The sequence below is a fragment of the Typopeltis vanoorti genome, chromosome 5 (assembly GCF_054136105.1).
Source record: "Typopeltis vanoorti isolate ZY-2024b chromosome 5, IOZ_Tvanoo_1.0, whole genome shotgun sequence".
Taxonomy (NCBI): Eukaryota; Metazoa; Arthropoda; class Arachnida; order Uropygi; family Thelyphonidae; genus Typopeltis; species Typopeltis vanoorti.
Genome location: NC_143553.1, coordinates 144,731,019 through 144,747,700, shown reverse-complemented (window position 1 = coordinate 144,747,700; position 16,682 = coordinate 144,731,019). Strand labels below are relative to the sequence as shown.

The 16,682-nt window shown below is 34.6% G+C and overlaps 1 protein-coding gene across 2 annotated transcripts in view; it reads left to right on the top strand.

Annotated features, from left to right (window-relative positions):
• The window catches only part of LOC150106902 (uncharacterized), a 191,008-nt gene that overhangs the window by 14,694 nt on the left and 159,632 nt on the right, over positions 1-16,682 (top strand). For both annotated transcript variants that reach the window (XM_090392811.1, XM_090392812.1), the window contains exon 2: positions 2,557-2,633. The gene's annotated coding sequence lies outside the window, so the exon portion shown is untranslated. The remainder of the gene's footprint in view (positions 1-2,556; positions 2,634-16,682) is intronic.

The window sequence follows — 16,682 nt, the reverse complement described above, 5'->3', positions numbered from 1 at the left end:
TATACTAAATAATAATAATAAACCCTAAGAGTCCAAAAGATTTCATGTTAAGAACTTTTTCGATTTTGATTAATTTTAAAATAATGTCTTGTAACCATTTACCTTTTTTATATGACAAATATTTTCTAAGCCGTAGATAAATATCAAACCATATACAGGTAACCCTCGTATAACGCGATAAACGCAGTTTCGATATAACGCCGTCTACAAATTGCAGTAATCCTTTATCTTTTCATATATTTTTCACCGCATGACTTAAAAATCAAATTTTATCTTCGTTAAATTTGTGTCTGCCCGTATCGCGCATGCAATTATAAGTAGCGAATTTTAGGGGAAATATCCCTTAGCACGCATGCGTCAATTGTTTACCGTATAAAGTGTTTATTGTTGAAAATTGTCTTCGTTTTCTGCCAGGAAAGTGCATTAAAAATGTGTTGATCTTCTCAAGCTGAGCACTTTATTTTCTTCTGAGTTAGATACATACAATATGTAATGCTTTTTTTATGTAAAAAAAAATTATAGTAATGGCCACTTAGATGGTTTTGCGATCTGTTTGAAAACGAAATTAGTGAATTAATTGATGGGGAAATAGATTTAAATGAGGAGGAACTGGTGCAATTAATAGATGACGTCGAACCAAATGGCGGGGAAAGTTCTGTCGAAGATTCTGATTGTGATGAATCCGTTAAAGAATTCAGTTTAAAGAAATTAGCAGAAGGATTGAACTTGGCAAGAAAGTTATTTTATGGATAATGATCTCTCAATGGAGCACTCCGGAAAATTCACGAGACAATTGGATATTTGTGTAGCTCCGTATTATGAACTTAATAAAAAAATTGCGGCATAATGGTAAGCAAGGTCTTATTACTGACTTCTTGATAACTAAACCAGCCGAAGTATGCAATGAGAATTATACAAATGAAATCATCACTTGAAATCCAAGAGATGTCAAGTGATGACGATTTCCGGCCACTCGTAAATAAAGAACATCTATGAAATGTTCGTTTTGAAGACAGTGATGACGATTGAAATATGCACTTTATTTTGTGCAATGAAATTTATGTACAATTTGTAATTTTATAAGTTTATACTCTGTATTTGTTTCATAGTTTATATGTTTTCTTAACTTACATGAATTACAAGAATTAAATAAAAATATATTTTTGTTGGGTATGTCATTGTTGTTTATATAATTTAAAAAAAAAATTTCGGAACCTAACCCTACTTTTTCTATGTAATCTGAGTCTCGCATAACGCGATTTATATAACGCGGCATTTCTATGGAACCTAACATCCGCGTTATACGAGGGTTACCTGTGTGTGTAGATAGATAGATAGATATCTATCTATCTATATGTAAAATCGCAACGGGATTTGTGATTGTGATCACAACGGGCCAGCCTTTTCTTTTCCCTACATGGAACTGGGCAGGAATAAGAGTCATAGGAGACCTCCTAACCAACACCCTAAAGTGGAAAGCATTCACAAGCATACCAATGAAAAACCCAAAAACTGAAAAGCAATATCAACAGCTGCACGCCTCCATTATTAAAGCCTATCCAGATATCGCTACACCTCAGGAAATCCGTGTTCCTTCTAGAAACTGCTCGGGGCCAATATTTCATCTTGTACAATCTGAAGCCTTACTTCCAATTCTTCCCTCCAACTACAAGAAAATATACCACTTCCTCATGTCAGTGTCCCCATCCTCGCCCTTCTTATACTCAGCCTTAACACTCTCATCTACAAGGCTGCATGTACCACACAGTTTTCAGTGGGATCTGCCATATAAATCAAAATGTGCCAAACCAGATTCCGACATACAGTGGAGACTATGGCACAACATTTTGCCAACTCCTTCTAAGCTCTACAAATTTCAGCTAAGAGAAACGGATCTGTGTCTATTCTGTGACGTTTCAGGTACCTTGGAACACACATATCTGACCTGTCCCGCAAACAAAATGATAATCACCTATGCCCTGAATACTGCCTCGAGCACCTGTAACTACGCACACAGCCAAGAAGACTACTGGAATTTAGTCCACACAGAAGGAAACAGACACAGAACATGCAATTTCCTCTTCATCTGCGCTAAGGCCGTCATCTACAGCTTCTACCTAAAACAGACAAGAAGTAACCAGCACCCATCCATCACTGAAACTGCACAAACCCTCATGTATATCCTCCGTCAGAAACTAAAAAGCAGGCTGATATTGGAACTTGAGCACTTCAAAGAAACAAGAACTGTCGCGAAATTCATAGAGGCGTGGAATCCGACTGGTACCCTCTTCTGGATTGACGACGACAATGTGCTTCATCTGAAAGATAACTCAGACTGAAACTGAACTGTAAATTTTTAATTCATTTGTTGCATTCTGTATTGTACACCCGAAAGGAAAATGTTTCTTTCTCTGAAATATATATACTTAAAAACTTATAATATATAATATGTAAATAGTCCTTGTTACCTATCGTGTAATGTTTATTTTAACAAGTTAAATAAATAAATTTAAAAAAAAAATATGTAAAATCACAGTATTTATGTTTATTTTTCAGGTTGTGCTCCCAGATATGAACGTAATAAATATGTACTTAGCTATATGAAGTCTTTCAAAGCTTGTTCATTTGATTTTGTAAGTACAGCATAGTTTTATTTACATAAAGTATTATTAACAGCATTGCACATTATATTTTCTTTGCACAAATTTGGTTTAATTTATTTTAGGCAATTTATTGTAGTTAATTTATTTTGGCTTTTTTTTTTTTTTACGTATCACCTTCGATTTTTTTGAGACAACTACATTTTACTTTAAAAAAAATGATCAGACGAACAATTTTAGTGAAAAAGGCACTTTACAAATCGCCATTGATTTGTAATGTGCTTTTGCACTAAATAAGTTTGTTCAAACTTTTTTGGTATAAAGTTTAATGATGATGTTAATATTGTAAACCAGATGTTAAGAACTCTACATTGATGAATTTGCAGCAATAAAGCTGCCTTTAATATGAAATTAAAGGCAGCTTTATTGCTGTAAATCTGCATTTTTTTTACCCAACCAATTTGACAAAATTAGCGATGAATTTCCCATCAAGGAAACTCCAAAATATGCTTATAAATAAGAAATCAGCAAGAAATAAATACACAGAATTAAATAAATAAAATTAAATTAAAATTTATTTAATTTTTCAGAATTAAATTTTAGAAATATTGATAAATAAACAGAAAAAATAAATAAATTATGAATAAAATCCTGAACGCCTTTTAACCTAACTTTTTTTTTTTTTTTTTTTTTTTTTTTTTTTGAAAATCGGTGGACAGTTACTCGCCATCCTTAACCGTTACTAATTACTGGTGTAAAGCTATCAATAATTTCTGGGAGGAAAGTATCGCAAATAGCTGCCATCTCGTGGTCCTTACACTATTTCACACAATAATATATATATTTCTTTTGGCTGCTAAGCGATATGGAAGTGAATGCCACTAGGCTATGCAAGCACCATACTAAATTATTATAATTGGGTTGTGTATAATTCTTCTGCGGTTGAAGATTCATCGAGGGAGAAGTTTTACTATCAAATGTAATATCCGATGTAGCAATATTATCACAGAAATTTCATTATGAAAGGTAATGTCTATATCTAACATTCTGCAGTCCTGAAATCATTTTTTCAACAGCTTTTGCGTAATATCGCAAGTCGCTTCATCTCCTCCAAATCATGGTGATGAGATTCTGACCACAATAGTCTAGATATAGTGTGATTAGCTTATACAACGGAAGCACTCCATTTTATCTCTGTTGATTGCTATCTCAGAATCGCAACTCTGAGTTATCTTTACAACCTTTGTAATATGTCTCTTGGATTTCAAATATCTGTTCACTGTCACCCCCACAATTTCGTATCCTTTTTATTTTCTTCATACATAGAGTATGCAGCTCCTCGTACTAATATTTGTGGATCACAAACTTCAGAACCTTATTAGCGACGTTAAACTGGCATTTCCAATCATTTTCATCTTTCCAGCTTATTCAGATCACCCTGAAGGGCCAATACATCGGTATCCCACCTAATAATGTCTCCTAACTTCACATCATTCGCAGGCAGCTGAATATCTATCTCCCTGCAGCTCATCATTCATAGAAAGGTTGAACAGTAATGGTTCCATGACGGAACCTTGCGGCACTCCACTGGTAACTTTCTCCAGACACAACTTATTGATATCTATCAGACAGCCAATTTCCAATCCATTCTACTGACCTGATCTCTAAACCCATACGTTGCAACTGAAATAACAACTGGCGTGAAGAAACTTGTCAGATGCCTTAACAAAATCCAGAAAAATCAGTATTAGTATTTATCTCATTAATTACTCTTGTTCCCTTTTTGTAAAAAGCAAAATAAGAGATTCCCCTGACAAATCCATGCTGACTTGCACAGATATTACATTCATCTGCCCAAGAGCTCTTACCAGTTTCTCCAAAATCGTAACAACCATAGAAGTAAAAGAAATTGGTCTCTAGTTTAATGCCTCCACCGTCCGTGTGTATTAATGGCACTATTTTGCCCTCTTTCCACTCCTTAGGGACTTTTACATGGCTTTTTTTTAAACAACCATATCATTGGCACTGCTGTCATTTCTTTAAGCGCGTGCGCGCGCGCGCACTCACTCACTCACTCTCTCTCTCTCTCTCTCTAAAACATATCGAGATCTCATTCGGTTCCTCTGCATTGCTGACATCTAGAGTACCACATGTCAGTAACCTCTCATCTTTTTCTCCTGCTGTGCAGTATAAACTACCGAAATAAAGAATTCATTAAACAGTACCACTATTCCAACCGCATTGGTCACTCGACCGCCTGTTGTATAGCAAAGTAATTTGTCCATATTCATTCCTCCTGCGGCTAATCACATAACAAAAAAAAAAAAAAAATTCCTTGGAATTATTCTTGGACAGCAACGCATGTCTCCACTCAAACTGCAATTAGGAAGGAAAAATAAAAATTACAGTACAGTTCTTTATACTTCTCTCATCCCCCCCCCCCTTTTTTTTAACTCCAAGTTCTGCTTGATTTCCTTGGTCATCCATTTTGTCTCCAATTTCATTTTTCTTTTCACCCTTGGTATATAATATTTCATTGCCTTTAACAAATTCCTTAACCTCTCCTTAAACAAATTCCTTCCAGCTCCCATGCATGATCTCTTTACTTTTCAAATTCCTCCATCTAGTAGTGCTTCAAGTTGTCTTCTAAGATTATTATAATCACTTGCGTTATAATTCCACATGGCAGGTGATTCCTTTCACATGCCTGTGCTATCCTCAAGTTGACATTACGTGATCACTCTCACCAGCTGTGGACAAGGGAGAAATGAAATCCTTTGACGCTATGACCAAATCCGAAACCACATGCTGTCTAAGGAATTCATCTCTCAAGTATTCCAAAAATTGTATCTCTTTATTACCATATGCTACTTCTACCTAGTCTATATTACAATAATTGAAATCTCCTATTATGATCACATCACGGTTCCATTTACCAAGCCAATTGCCTAAACATTTCCAGCTTATCACCTTCTACCTATAGCATTTTTTTTTAATTTGTGTAATTTTTATTATTTTTAGTTTAAATTAAGTTTATTAAGAGTTTTATTCTACATTCTTTCAGAAATTATACAGTCGAATTCGATGCATTCGAGTTTATGAAAATCTCCATATTTTGACTAAAGAACAAACAGAAAAAAAAAGTTTTAAGTTTTTTGTGTAGCGTTATCAATAAACCAGACGGCGCACGAAGCGCTGTGGAATGTACATTCTAGACATTTTATATCACATGACCACGCCAGAAATATGCGTTCTGTTGAGAAAACGAGTATAATTTGTATATTAGCGGAGTAGATGTGCATCGAAACATAACCATTTATTAACAAACTTAAACGCATTTAAAGGTCCAGTTCTCGGTAATATTTTTACAGTAATGTATAGCCAGATCTGCATTCTTCCAATAATATAAAAACAACCATTCGTTTAACATGAAAGATCGCTCTAAAAGAAATGAAATGATTTTTACGATCAGCGCTAAACATACATTTTTAATGGAATGTAAGCACGCAGTCTGCAATTAGCTCATTTTCTGAATATTTTGCCTGGAAAATATTTACATAAATTTAACCTAAAAATAAACTTATATACTGAAAACTATTTCGATTTTGCAGCATTATTCAAAAAAAAAAAAAAAATATTTAGCAAAAAAAAACATTTTGGGAAATATTAATAAATAAGATTACTTTTGGAGAAGCAATACAGCTGTTATACGTAATTTTTGCATTTTAATTATTACATAACATTTTCCTAATCAATAGTAGTTTTTCATTGCGGTTTGAAGGAGTCTTTTTATTCCCCTCCTTGCTCTTGACTTATCAGCGTCTGCAGTAGTTTTTGCAGTGTGCTAAATGCTATTTCAATTCCTAATCAATAATAAAAAGTAGATACATGATGCTAATGATATGCGAAAACATTAATTTAACAAACTTTTTCTCGTAATCAGAGAATTTTTCTTCTCCACTTTTTTTCCTTATAAAAAGCAACTAATCACTGTGCATTCTTGGGGGAAAAAATGCATCTTTCCATAATAATTAATTGATAATTGATTTGTATGACACACTAGGTATCTACTCGGCAATTTTTTTACGATATTAATGGATAACAGTACGATTAGTAACAGGATCGAAACTACCCGCGAGGCACGCCATGGGGTCCAAGCTAAGATAATTAATTTTTGTACCATTTGAAAGGTACTTAGTCGATTATTTCACCATCTCCCCCTGACAATCTAGTTTGGCCATTGATTAGTATATTTTTGTGGAATTTAAAAATATATAAAGGCCTATTATGAATTCGAATCTGAATTATTAATGTTTAATTTCAAGGATTAAATTTTAGAACGAAGATATTGGGTTATTCTAGGCGAAGAAACAATCAAAAATGAGCTAACCAAATAGTAAAGATCATCGAAACTAGGAAGTAAGTGCGCTCAGTTGTTTATATTTGTCAATAAGCTTACCTTAAAAGTATTCAGCGATGCTTAGGAAAGAAGTATACGATGAAAACAAAACAGTTTATTGTTAAGCGTTTGAATTATATACGGTTTATAAACCATGAAAGGTTTGCTTGCTTGAGAGATGTGCTGAAACTTTAGAAACAAGGAATTACTAAGCGGTGAGATGTTAAAAAATCAATCCTGATTTTTTTTTTTTTTTTTTTAAATAACACGGTAGCGGTTACAGAAAACATTTCTCTTACAAATGGGTGTCCTTCGGGCTTTAATTAGCGAATATACGAGTCTAAATATTTTAACTAAGTTATCATCGTCGTTGAAGTGTTTCCATCTTATTTGATACTTTTGTTGAGCATTTAAATGCATTGACTTTCTGAGTTTGTTGCTGAAGACAAAAAATTTCCAAAACTTTTGATTTCTTTGGTGTATTTATTTATTTATTTATTTTTACTTGTTTGTTCGTTTTTTACACTTGATAAATTAAGAAATTTTTCAGAATTAAAATAACAACAGATACCTACGTCTTTTTCCATAAAATTAACGCTTTCGGGACCAAGGGGAGCACATATGCTAGGCTTAATTTCTGGCAGAAACAAATGATTTTGCGTGGCGTGTATATCAACAAACTGGAAGAATAAAAACTACCGACACATAAACTTAATTTTGTTAACGTTGATTTTTAAATGTCAAAAAAAAAAAAAAATTAACTGAATGTTAGCACTGAGCAATCAATTTTTTTAAGTTATCAATCATGAACGTATTAAAATGTAAATAAAAAGGAATAGGGTTAAACGTTTTCTATATTTAAATATCAGTAGTATGTCTAGTGTTAGAACTATAGATAGGAAAATAAACAGAACATTATTAGCCAAGGAAAACAAGTAGTACAAATAGGAAATATTGATGAAATTAGATTTTTTTTTTATTTATTTTATTTATTTTTATTTATTTATTTTTTTTTGTGGTCGTTACACAAAATTAAAAATTAAAAGAAACGTCAGGTTAGTCCAGGTACTAGGACCCGAAAAACTCTACACACACACACACACAGTGTTCAATTCAACAGTTCAATAGTTATTGAACTGTTGAATTGAACTAAACTATCAAAATCAAACAAAGATCTGAAACTTCAGCTCTTTTGAAATGGTATTTATTTTCGTAGCGTTATTTTCTTCGTGGCTGTGCGAAGAAAGACCGTTATAGGTTGGATTCTAGTCACCAACTAGAGGAACCTTTCCTATGATATCGCAAATAACTTTTATCTCTCTCTCTCTCTCTTCAGGAAACTGGGATTTTTAACTGTGCATTCATAAAATCGACCATGTAAATCATGCTACTGCCGACAGTAACATGAGTGTTAGAGTTTAGGGATAACGAGATAGCCGCAGTTGTCTGTTATACTCTTTCTCCTGAAAGGAGACATTTATAGAGAATCTTTAAGGATAAGAAGAACCAATCCTAGAAAAGTTGACGTTTTTCCCATAATTATGGATATTATATCGTGTATATATAGTATAATTGTATAATAACAATAACTACACCTTATTTTTTATTTATTTATTTTTTTTTTGAGAAAGAGAGATCGATGATGTCCTAACAAGCTGTTGTCCTTAACAAGGATGCGTCGTATTATATTCTGCGCACATGGGTGATGGTACTGCATACTCTGTTCTTCAGTATAACCATCTGTGTCATCAGTATAACCTTCCATTCTATTATTGAAATTTTTTATATATGTTTTTAAAATACCTACTGTATTGTAATAATAACCAGCAACAAAGCTACACGCCTCAAAACTCAATAGTGCTGGGAAGCTGCCCAAGAACTAAGGTGGAGTGAGGGGAGTGGATGTAAGATATGAACATCCTAACATCTTATTGCGAGGGCAGATGGTTATACTGATTTCAAAATGATTAGGCAGCCTACCATTGGCAGAGGCTAATACAGGAAGCATACGCTAAGTTAGTCTGGCTGGCCGAATAGACCGCATATCCACTCTACTAATAATAGTATTGGAGATAATAGTAATAATATTAGGATAGAAGATTACTTATGGAGACATTGCAGTGTTTACTTTTTTGTTTTATTCGTTTTCAGCGAACAACTTCACTGGTTTAATGTTGTTAGATCTATTTACTGTCTAACCCAATAGTCGTAAAGAGATTTTTTAAATAAAAAGTTCTTTGTCATTTAATTTTTTTTTTTAAACGGAACAATATTTCAGCTGGTTCAAACTAACCAAAATTCGTAATGTTCAAATATCACACTATCTAAATTGATATTTATAAGCTCAAGCATAAATATTTTGCAATGAATTAATTTTTGCGTTCGTGAATTCATAGAATAATTACAGATAGCCACTATAGATTTACACACACACAAGCCCAAAACAAAAGTTCCATGTATTTTTTTTTTTTTTAATTGGAGTTGGTCAACCACATTTATTTGTGTTTACAAACGCATCACTTCTTTTAGCTTTATATCAAAAAAAAAAAAAAAATCTGCCAGGCACCCACGGAAAAAAATCCATCATAGCGGAACTTTGTCGAGTGAAGGAAAAATATCTCGGCCGTTATCTTCCTAGTGCAGGGTGAACCTCATCTGTCTACCAACGTTGGATCTGGTCTAAATAATTGACATGCTACATTACGTGCTGCCTGGAAGTGGTCTCGTGGGAATGTCAAACTTCTAAAATATTTTACAGGAAATTTTGACGAGAGACAGAGAGAATGTGTGTGTGTGTGTGTGAGAGAGAGAGAGAGAGCTCGTTTTACACTGCCAATAGGGCCGTAAAAAAAAAAAGAAGTGCAATAAACAAAATAGATTGAATAACAATATAAACTAATGCAGAATCTGATTTTATACATTTATGGAAAATGCTACAGTTGAACCATCTACGTGAGAGGATGCAACGATCAACACTATTAGTGGCTTAATATGTGATAGAATTCATTTGATGGTAAGTCAGTCGAGTCGATTTGTAAAGGATTAGCTTCGCAACACAACACTTAGTCCTAGCTTAATGCTTATTCCATAATGAAAATAAAAATGTAATTGCCATCGAATGTAATAGTGATTTTACAGAAATTATTACTAAATAGGGTTAATATTCATACTAATTCAGTCGATTTTTTCTAAGCATTAGTTCTTTCCTTTTATGCTAATTTATATTTAAAAATCAAGTCAAGATTGGTATTTTAATATCCAACCCGATTTTAATATCCAGACGATTTTCATTGCTCGGTGGGACATCGCTGCTCTGCTTACTAGAGACCTGAAGAGAATGTTTTGGTTTCTAGAGTGATATCCCGGATTATCTAACTAGCAGTGTTTCTTTATACGAATCTTCAAATTTAGGAAATGTTCACGCAAGCCTTTAGGCTCAAATTACTCCAAATTTATACTGATTTGGTTCAAACTTTGGCGAGTCGTATTCCAATAACTGTACTCGTAATTGTTGTCAAATTGTCCGTATTCATAGCGTTGTACATTTTAAAAATTTTCAGCATTTTAAAATATTGAAGAACATTTCATTGTTGATATTGTTTATCCAGAAGTACCCTAACTACTAGAGGAGATGTGTATTTAATACAAATAAGAAAACCCTCACCTCAATCATTCTTATATAACGCATTTTATTTTCCAAAGGTAATAGACGAATATTTTTTAAACCGTAAATAACTTTTGGAAATCGGTAGGTAGCTGGTATCACCATTATTTTTTGGGTATCAGTTATTTTGAAGACATACTCAAAACCTTTGTCCACAAGGATATATATAGGCAATTATAATACCCTCGCTCACTCTGTAGTTGATCTTTAAACTGTTCACGCTTGTTGAGACGTAAAATGTGAATTTTTCCCCTGGTAACTCGCCCTCTTGAAATACAGGATGTAAATGATACCTTAAACGGTTCAATAAGAAGTGTAGAAAATCATCAAATGTGTTTATTTTACCACTTTCTTTTTTTTTTTCTTTACCTAAATGCAATTTCTATACCAACCCTGTGGAATGGCTGAAATCTCAGTCAACCAAACCTTTCTGCGGTGTTGATACTGATTTTCCATATTTTTTGAACTGTCCTCGGTTTATTGTTAGGTGAAGCAAACATTTCTTCTCATATGCGGAAACGGCTATCAATCAATGTCGGTTGGCGTAACATTCTTTGACCACAAAAATCGCAGAAATTTCGTTGTTCTGTTGTACCCAGATAGGAGAGATCACATTATGCAAATTAATGATCCCTTCCCCTAAAAAAAAAATCCCATTTCTCACCTTCGTTCATGTTATTGACCATTTTTTAAAAAAATATAATCCCTGGATATTCTGCACAATATTTTCTCTTTTGTCTATCCATCTTATGTTCTTTGTTCCTCCCGCCTCTATCTTTTTTTTTTTTTTTCATCCTGTTTTGCTTTCTCCCATCCCTGGTTTGTGTTCTGTCCTCACCCCTCTTCCCTCCTCGCTAATCTCCGCTCCTATCTTTGACAACATACGTCTCCCTTCAGCATATGTTAGTACAGATGATCAAGCTTTTTTGGTGTGCAGATTTTTTTTTTTTTTTTACTTTAATTGAATAAGATGGCTTCCTTGACGTAAACAGAGACTTTATGAGCGCCGGGGAGGAGAGGTACTTGAGACTGAAGGTGAACCTTACATGCAACGAACATGGGCCGACTATATTATCGGGATGACTGTGGGCGACAAGAATCTAAATCTCCTAGACTCTGAAAGAAATTAATCACGCTCCACATAGCGAGCTGCCGTCTTGCTTCATCGGCCAGCTGATTAACTCGGGTGGTACAGAGACGCCTGCAGGCAGCAGACGCAACATCAGCGACACGGCATAGTTCAGTAATGGATGCAGCTCTAGACGCGCAATTATTTTCATGTCAATGTCATTAGCACCTTGGATCGTACAACGTGTCGATTGGAAACCTACACCCACAACTGCCAATCGTATGAAACGCAGGGGGCAATGAATGGGAGGGGAGAGGATTCATGGATAGGGGAAAAGCAACGAACATAGATTTCTGCAACAGAAGTAAGAACATGTCACCTCTTGACAACATCGGATGTCAGGAGATAAATAAGACATAGATGAAGTGGCCGACCACAACTGTCTGCTTGCTGCTCAACTCCTGCTACTCCAGAGATACCTCTCCTTAAGAGCCAGCCAGAACTCGGCCAGGGGAACGTATAAATAAAGACAGCACTATCCTTCGCTAACAGGTTGGTAAGAACGGAGCGATGAAATTACTTTAGATGGTCCCTAAAGGCAGTGGGTTGGTGAATTATATTTTCCTGCTTACGGTCGTTTCTTTCTACGTTCTTCTGGCCAAATAAGAGACAACAGCTGATTGGTATTTAGGAGAACAGTTTATTCATTTTGGATTTTTTTTTTTTTTAATTAACTCTTCATTCATCGTGTTGCCTTCAGAAAACATTCATCGTGTTCAATGCTTCCCATTTAGAAAACATTAATTATTACAACTAGAAGAGCAAAATGGGGAGCATTTTGACAGTCGAGATTTCTCTCTTCTAACCCTTTTTGCATGTTTCATAACAAATCGCACAAAACTCTATTGAGATTAGTAGACCTATTGAAATAAGATCTACTGGATGCAAAAGATATGATAACAAAGTCACGCAAAAGTTCGAACCAATGGCTTTAACCAGATCAAGATAAATTTGGCTGTACACTTAGATTTTTCTTTAAAATCAACTTTTGATCTGTTGATAATTAGTTTGATAATCTGGTGAATAATGCTGAATGACGCTAGCAGTCAACATAAACAGAAAACGCCAAGTGGCGGTAGTTGTCTATCGTACTCTCCTCCCTGGATGTTTATGAAAATTATTGATAGCCTTGGGTCAGTTGTCAGTGACGGTTAAGGGTGGAGATTACCTACCCATCAGTCTTCAAGAAGTTAGTGAGAGATAAACGGCCACATTTACTCCCTTTGGGAATAAAAGGCGTTAGCGTATTTTTTTTTTATTGCAGTGTATTGTGGACATATTAGCAGCCCATAATACCTTTCATCCAGTGAACAGTGTAGTCATCTGTAACTTATCACATTGTTGCATCATTCATGATCATTTAGAGTATCTGATCGTGGCATTTACAGTTTCCAATGCAAACTAATATGCGGATATGTATTCTATGTAGGCGTTTTCAAACGAAGGGGAGTTAGCAGGTCTCATATCGAGATGGATTTTTCTTTCTGGAAATTTGTATTTTTTTAATCCCAAAACAGGCAAATCTGGCAGAAAAACGCATGCAATGACAATTATTATACTGGCCTTATGGCCTTAGTTGCTTCTATCGTAATCCCAAATAACAACGCCAACAGCATCATCATCATTCTGCATACATGACGGATTTTGTAATGGCAACGATGACTGCTGTGAGGAATATTAGCAACAGTTTTTGCTGAAAAACAAACCCTAAATAGATGTGTTTTCTGCATTAGCAAACAACAGTTGACATTTCTGGAATGTCGTCATTCGCTGAACTTCCACTTTACGTTAGAATGTGGATGAAGAGAATATATTATTCAAATACACAGAGCATTGGACGTGTATCAGTAACTGATCTACCTGTAATCCATGTCTTGCAAATGGCAATTTCAGAAACCTTCCACAGTGTACGATTGTATCCACATCATATCCATTGTATTCGTTAGCCATCTCGAATGAAACTTGTGTAAATGGTTGGATGCACATCTCCGCTTGCGTTGTTACATTTTGTGTACCATTGAAGCACAAACGGTTTACTTGCGACGGAGTTAGCAATGCCGAAAATTGTCATTTATGACAATCCATGCGAATTGGTAAAAGTAATTTACAAAACTTATTATTTTTTAAATGTGTGGCATGTACACCTCATAACTAGCTGAGTGAACTACACATCAGTTCTACAATATGGAGCGACGAGGAGACAACTGGGATCCCAGGACAACCCCCCCCCCCCCACGGTAATCGGAATTTAGGTTAAAAAATTGTAGAACTACATTGTAAACGGTTAAGTTTATAGAAAATGAAACATGCTATCGTCTCTTGAGTGCGGGTTGTAATCCTGTCCCTCCATCTGACTGATACAATTTACTTTGGATTTTTGTAAATACCTGCAAATACTTGGGTTCGATTCCCCTCGCTGCCGTGCTGTGATGAACCTTTATCAGGTCTCTTTCGACGAAACGTGAGTTAGTCGATCTCATGCGAAGGTAGGGGTTTTTTCACCCTAAACAGGTAAACAGCACACGGATTTACAGCCATGAATACTTACGACAATATGTGGAAGAGATAGGGTCCTCACCACATGTCGTAACGCCCGTAATTAACCATGAGTCAAATCATGGTAGTCAACCTCCTAGATAGGAGATGGCACTTGAATGTGATGGGATGATTAAGCGCACAGATAATCGCCCAAAAGTACAGTATATCTTTCTTAAATCATCTAAGATAAAATGTACCTTTATACATAATCAAAAACAATTTTACTAAATGATTATTGGTAAAAATATTAAATGATAATCAGTTTTATTATCATTTAATACTTTTACTTTTATTTGAGAATACTGATTTTACTATTCCAGATCATGCAACGATGGTAGAAAGGGTAAAATTGTCATTTGTAACGTAAATTAAAAAAAAAAAAAAATCACCTGTCATTATAACTGGCTATAAAAATGATTTACTATCTTAACAGAGACTGCTTCGATTTCATGTATTTCTCTGCATGATATATTCCGGCTACTCATATCAGATATTCTGAGCTACGCTTCAATCACAGGATACTAAATTAATCTCAGGAGATTAATATAACGACTTTACAACCCTTAATTTCTAGATGAATTTGATCTACTTCGTCTAATTTGATTTCGTCTGCGCCATCTGCTGCTACAACTTGAATTTGACGACTTCGCTTTGACACTTTACGATGAGATCAGCGCCTCTTGCGGTGAAATACTGCTGAAATAAGTTCAAGTTCATTCACCGTAGTCATAAGCCTAATAAGCGGAGAAAGTTTTGCTATAATTCGTATACGGCAGGAAATTGATGAATTTATTAACTAACGAAAGCTGAATATTACCACAAAAGGTATGGAGTATAATTTAAACTGTGAAGGTGCTAATAATAATAGTTAATATGTCGTATCGCACATCGTTTTTCAATAATTGATTGCATAAGCAGATTTGTGGTGGTTTAGGTATTATCTAAATACATGCAAATCATTACGTATTAGTAGTACAAGTATAGCTTTTTGGAAGTCCTATAAAGAGAATATTTCATACTTATGCAACACTTTTGTGGAAATATTAGTTAGTACAGGGCCTAGTTAGGCCTAGATAAAATAATGAGTATAATATGGCTTATATATAAAGTGGTAAATTTTCAAAATAACCTAACGTATTTTCTTTCAGAATATAACTTCTTCACATTCCGGTCCGATAAGCGATCTCTGATCAGCATTTTATTTACTTATTTATTTATTGTTGTTGGTTTTGAATGGAATTGGAAGAGATGTTTTTAAGACGCCAGCTTTTTAAAAGTAATACTTTAATAGGATTACATCTAGGCACGATGTGTGTTCACTGGCTGGTTTATTTTGCGGTAGGTAGGGAGAACTATTCCACCCATGTATCGGTAACAGAATGATATATCTTTTATTCGACTTGACTACTAATTATTCACGTTCTGCTTCCATTCATTTCGTTACTTCAGACTCTTACAGTACTGTCATTTGCTTTTCCAGCCATGTCGAGTTTACAGTGGATAGCCAAGCAATTTTGCGCCTCTGTGAATTCTTCGTCGAAATTTTTAGTTTTGCGCTCACAGAACTATTTCACCTCTCAAACTTGAGTTGGAATAGAGATGCGGTAAAAGACAGATGTTACTTTAATTACTTGGAAAAGATTAAAGATTGCCGAGACAGGTTGTTTTTCATCCAGTGTCTTAATCGTACAGCATTTCTGCATGTCAAAACGAAAGATATTAATATTTAAGCGAAAGAAAGACAATATTGAGTACATCTTGTCGTCTAGAATAACTTTAAAGTTGCCTAGTTGATAAAAAATCTGGAGTAACTGTTTACAAATATTGTTTACAAATAATTCTTCTGTTAGAAAGGCTTGCAAAGCTTGTAAAAGGCTTGTATCAAATCAAATCCCACAAGCGATGTTGAAATTTCGACAAATCAACGTTTAGATAGTATATACTGCTCAAAACAATTAGGGGATATTTTGGTTTTCTTGTAAATTATAAAGCTATAAAAATAATTTACAAATATAACACATTTATTTTAAAATATTCTTAATATACAACAGTGTAGAACACGCAACTGCGTACAAAATCATGTTACGACTTGTCGAAATGTGTCTTAGTCGTATTAGCATGTGGGGGGTAAAAAGCGTAGCTTGTTGCGCTCACTTCCACAATGCATAATTATCACTTCAATTGTAAACTTGTGTCACCTACCACCCTTGTTTTGTTAAAAATTGCAGAGCAACATGATATCCCGGAATCCATGGCTTGGAGAACCGTTGGTTGATTAGAAGCTGGACAAACGCGGCAAGTTGTCGCTCAAGCGTGTCATGTATCTCAAAGCGTAATTTCGCGACTTTGGAA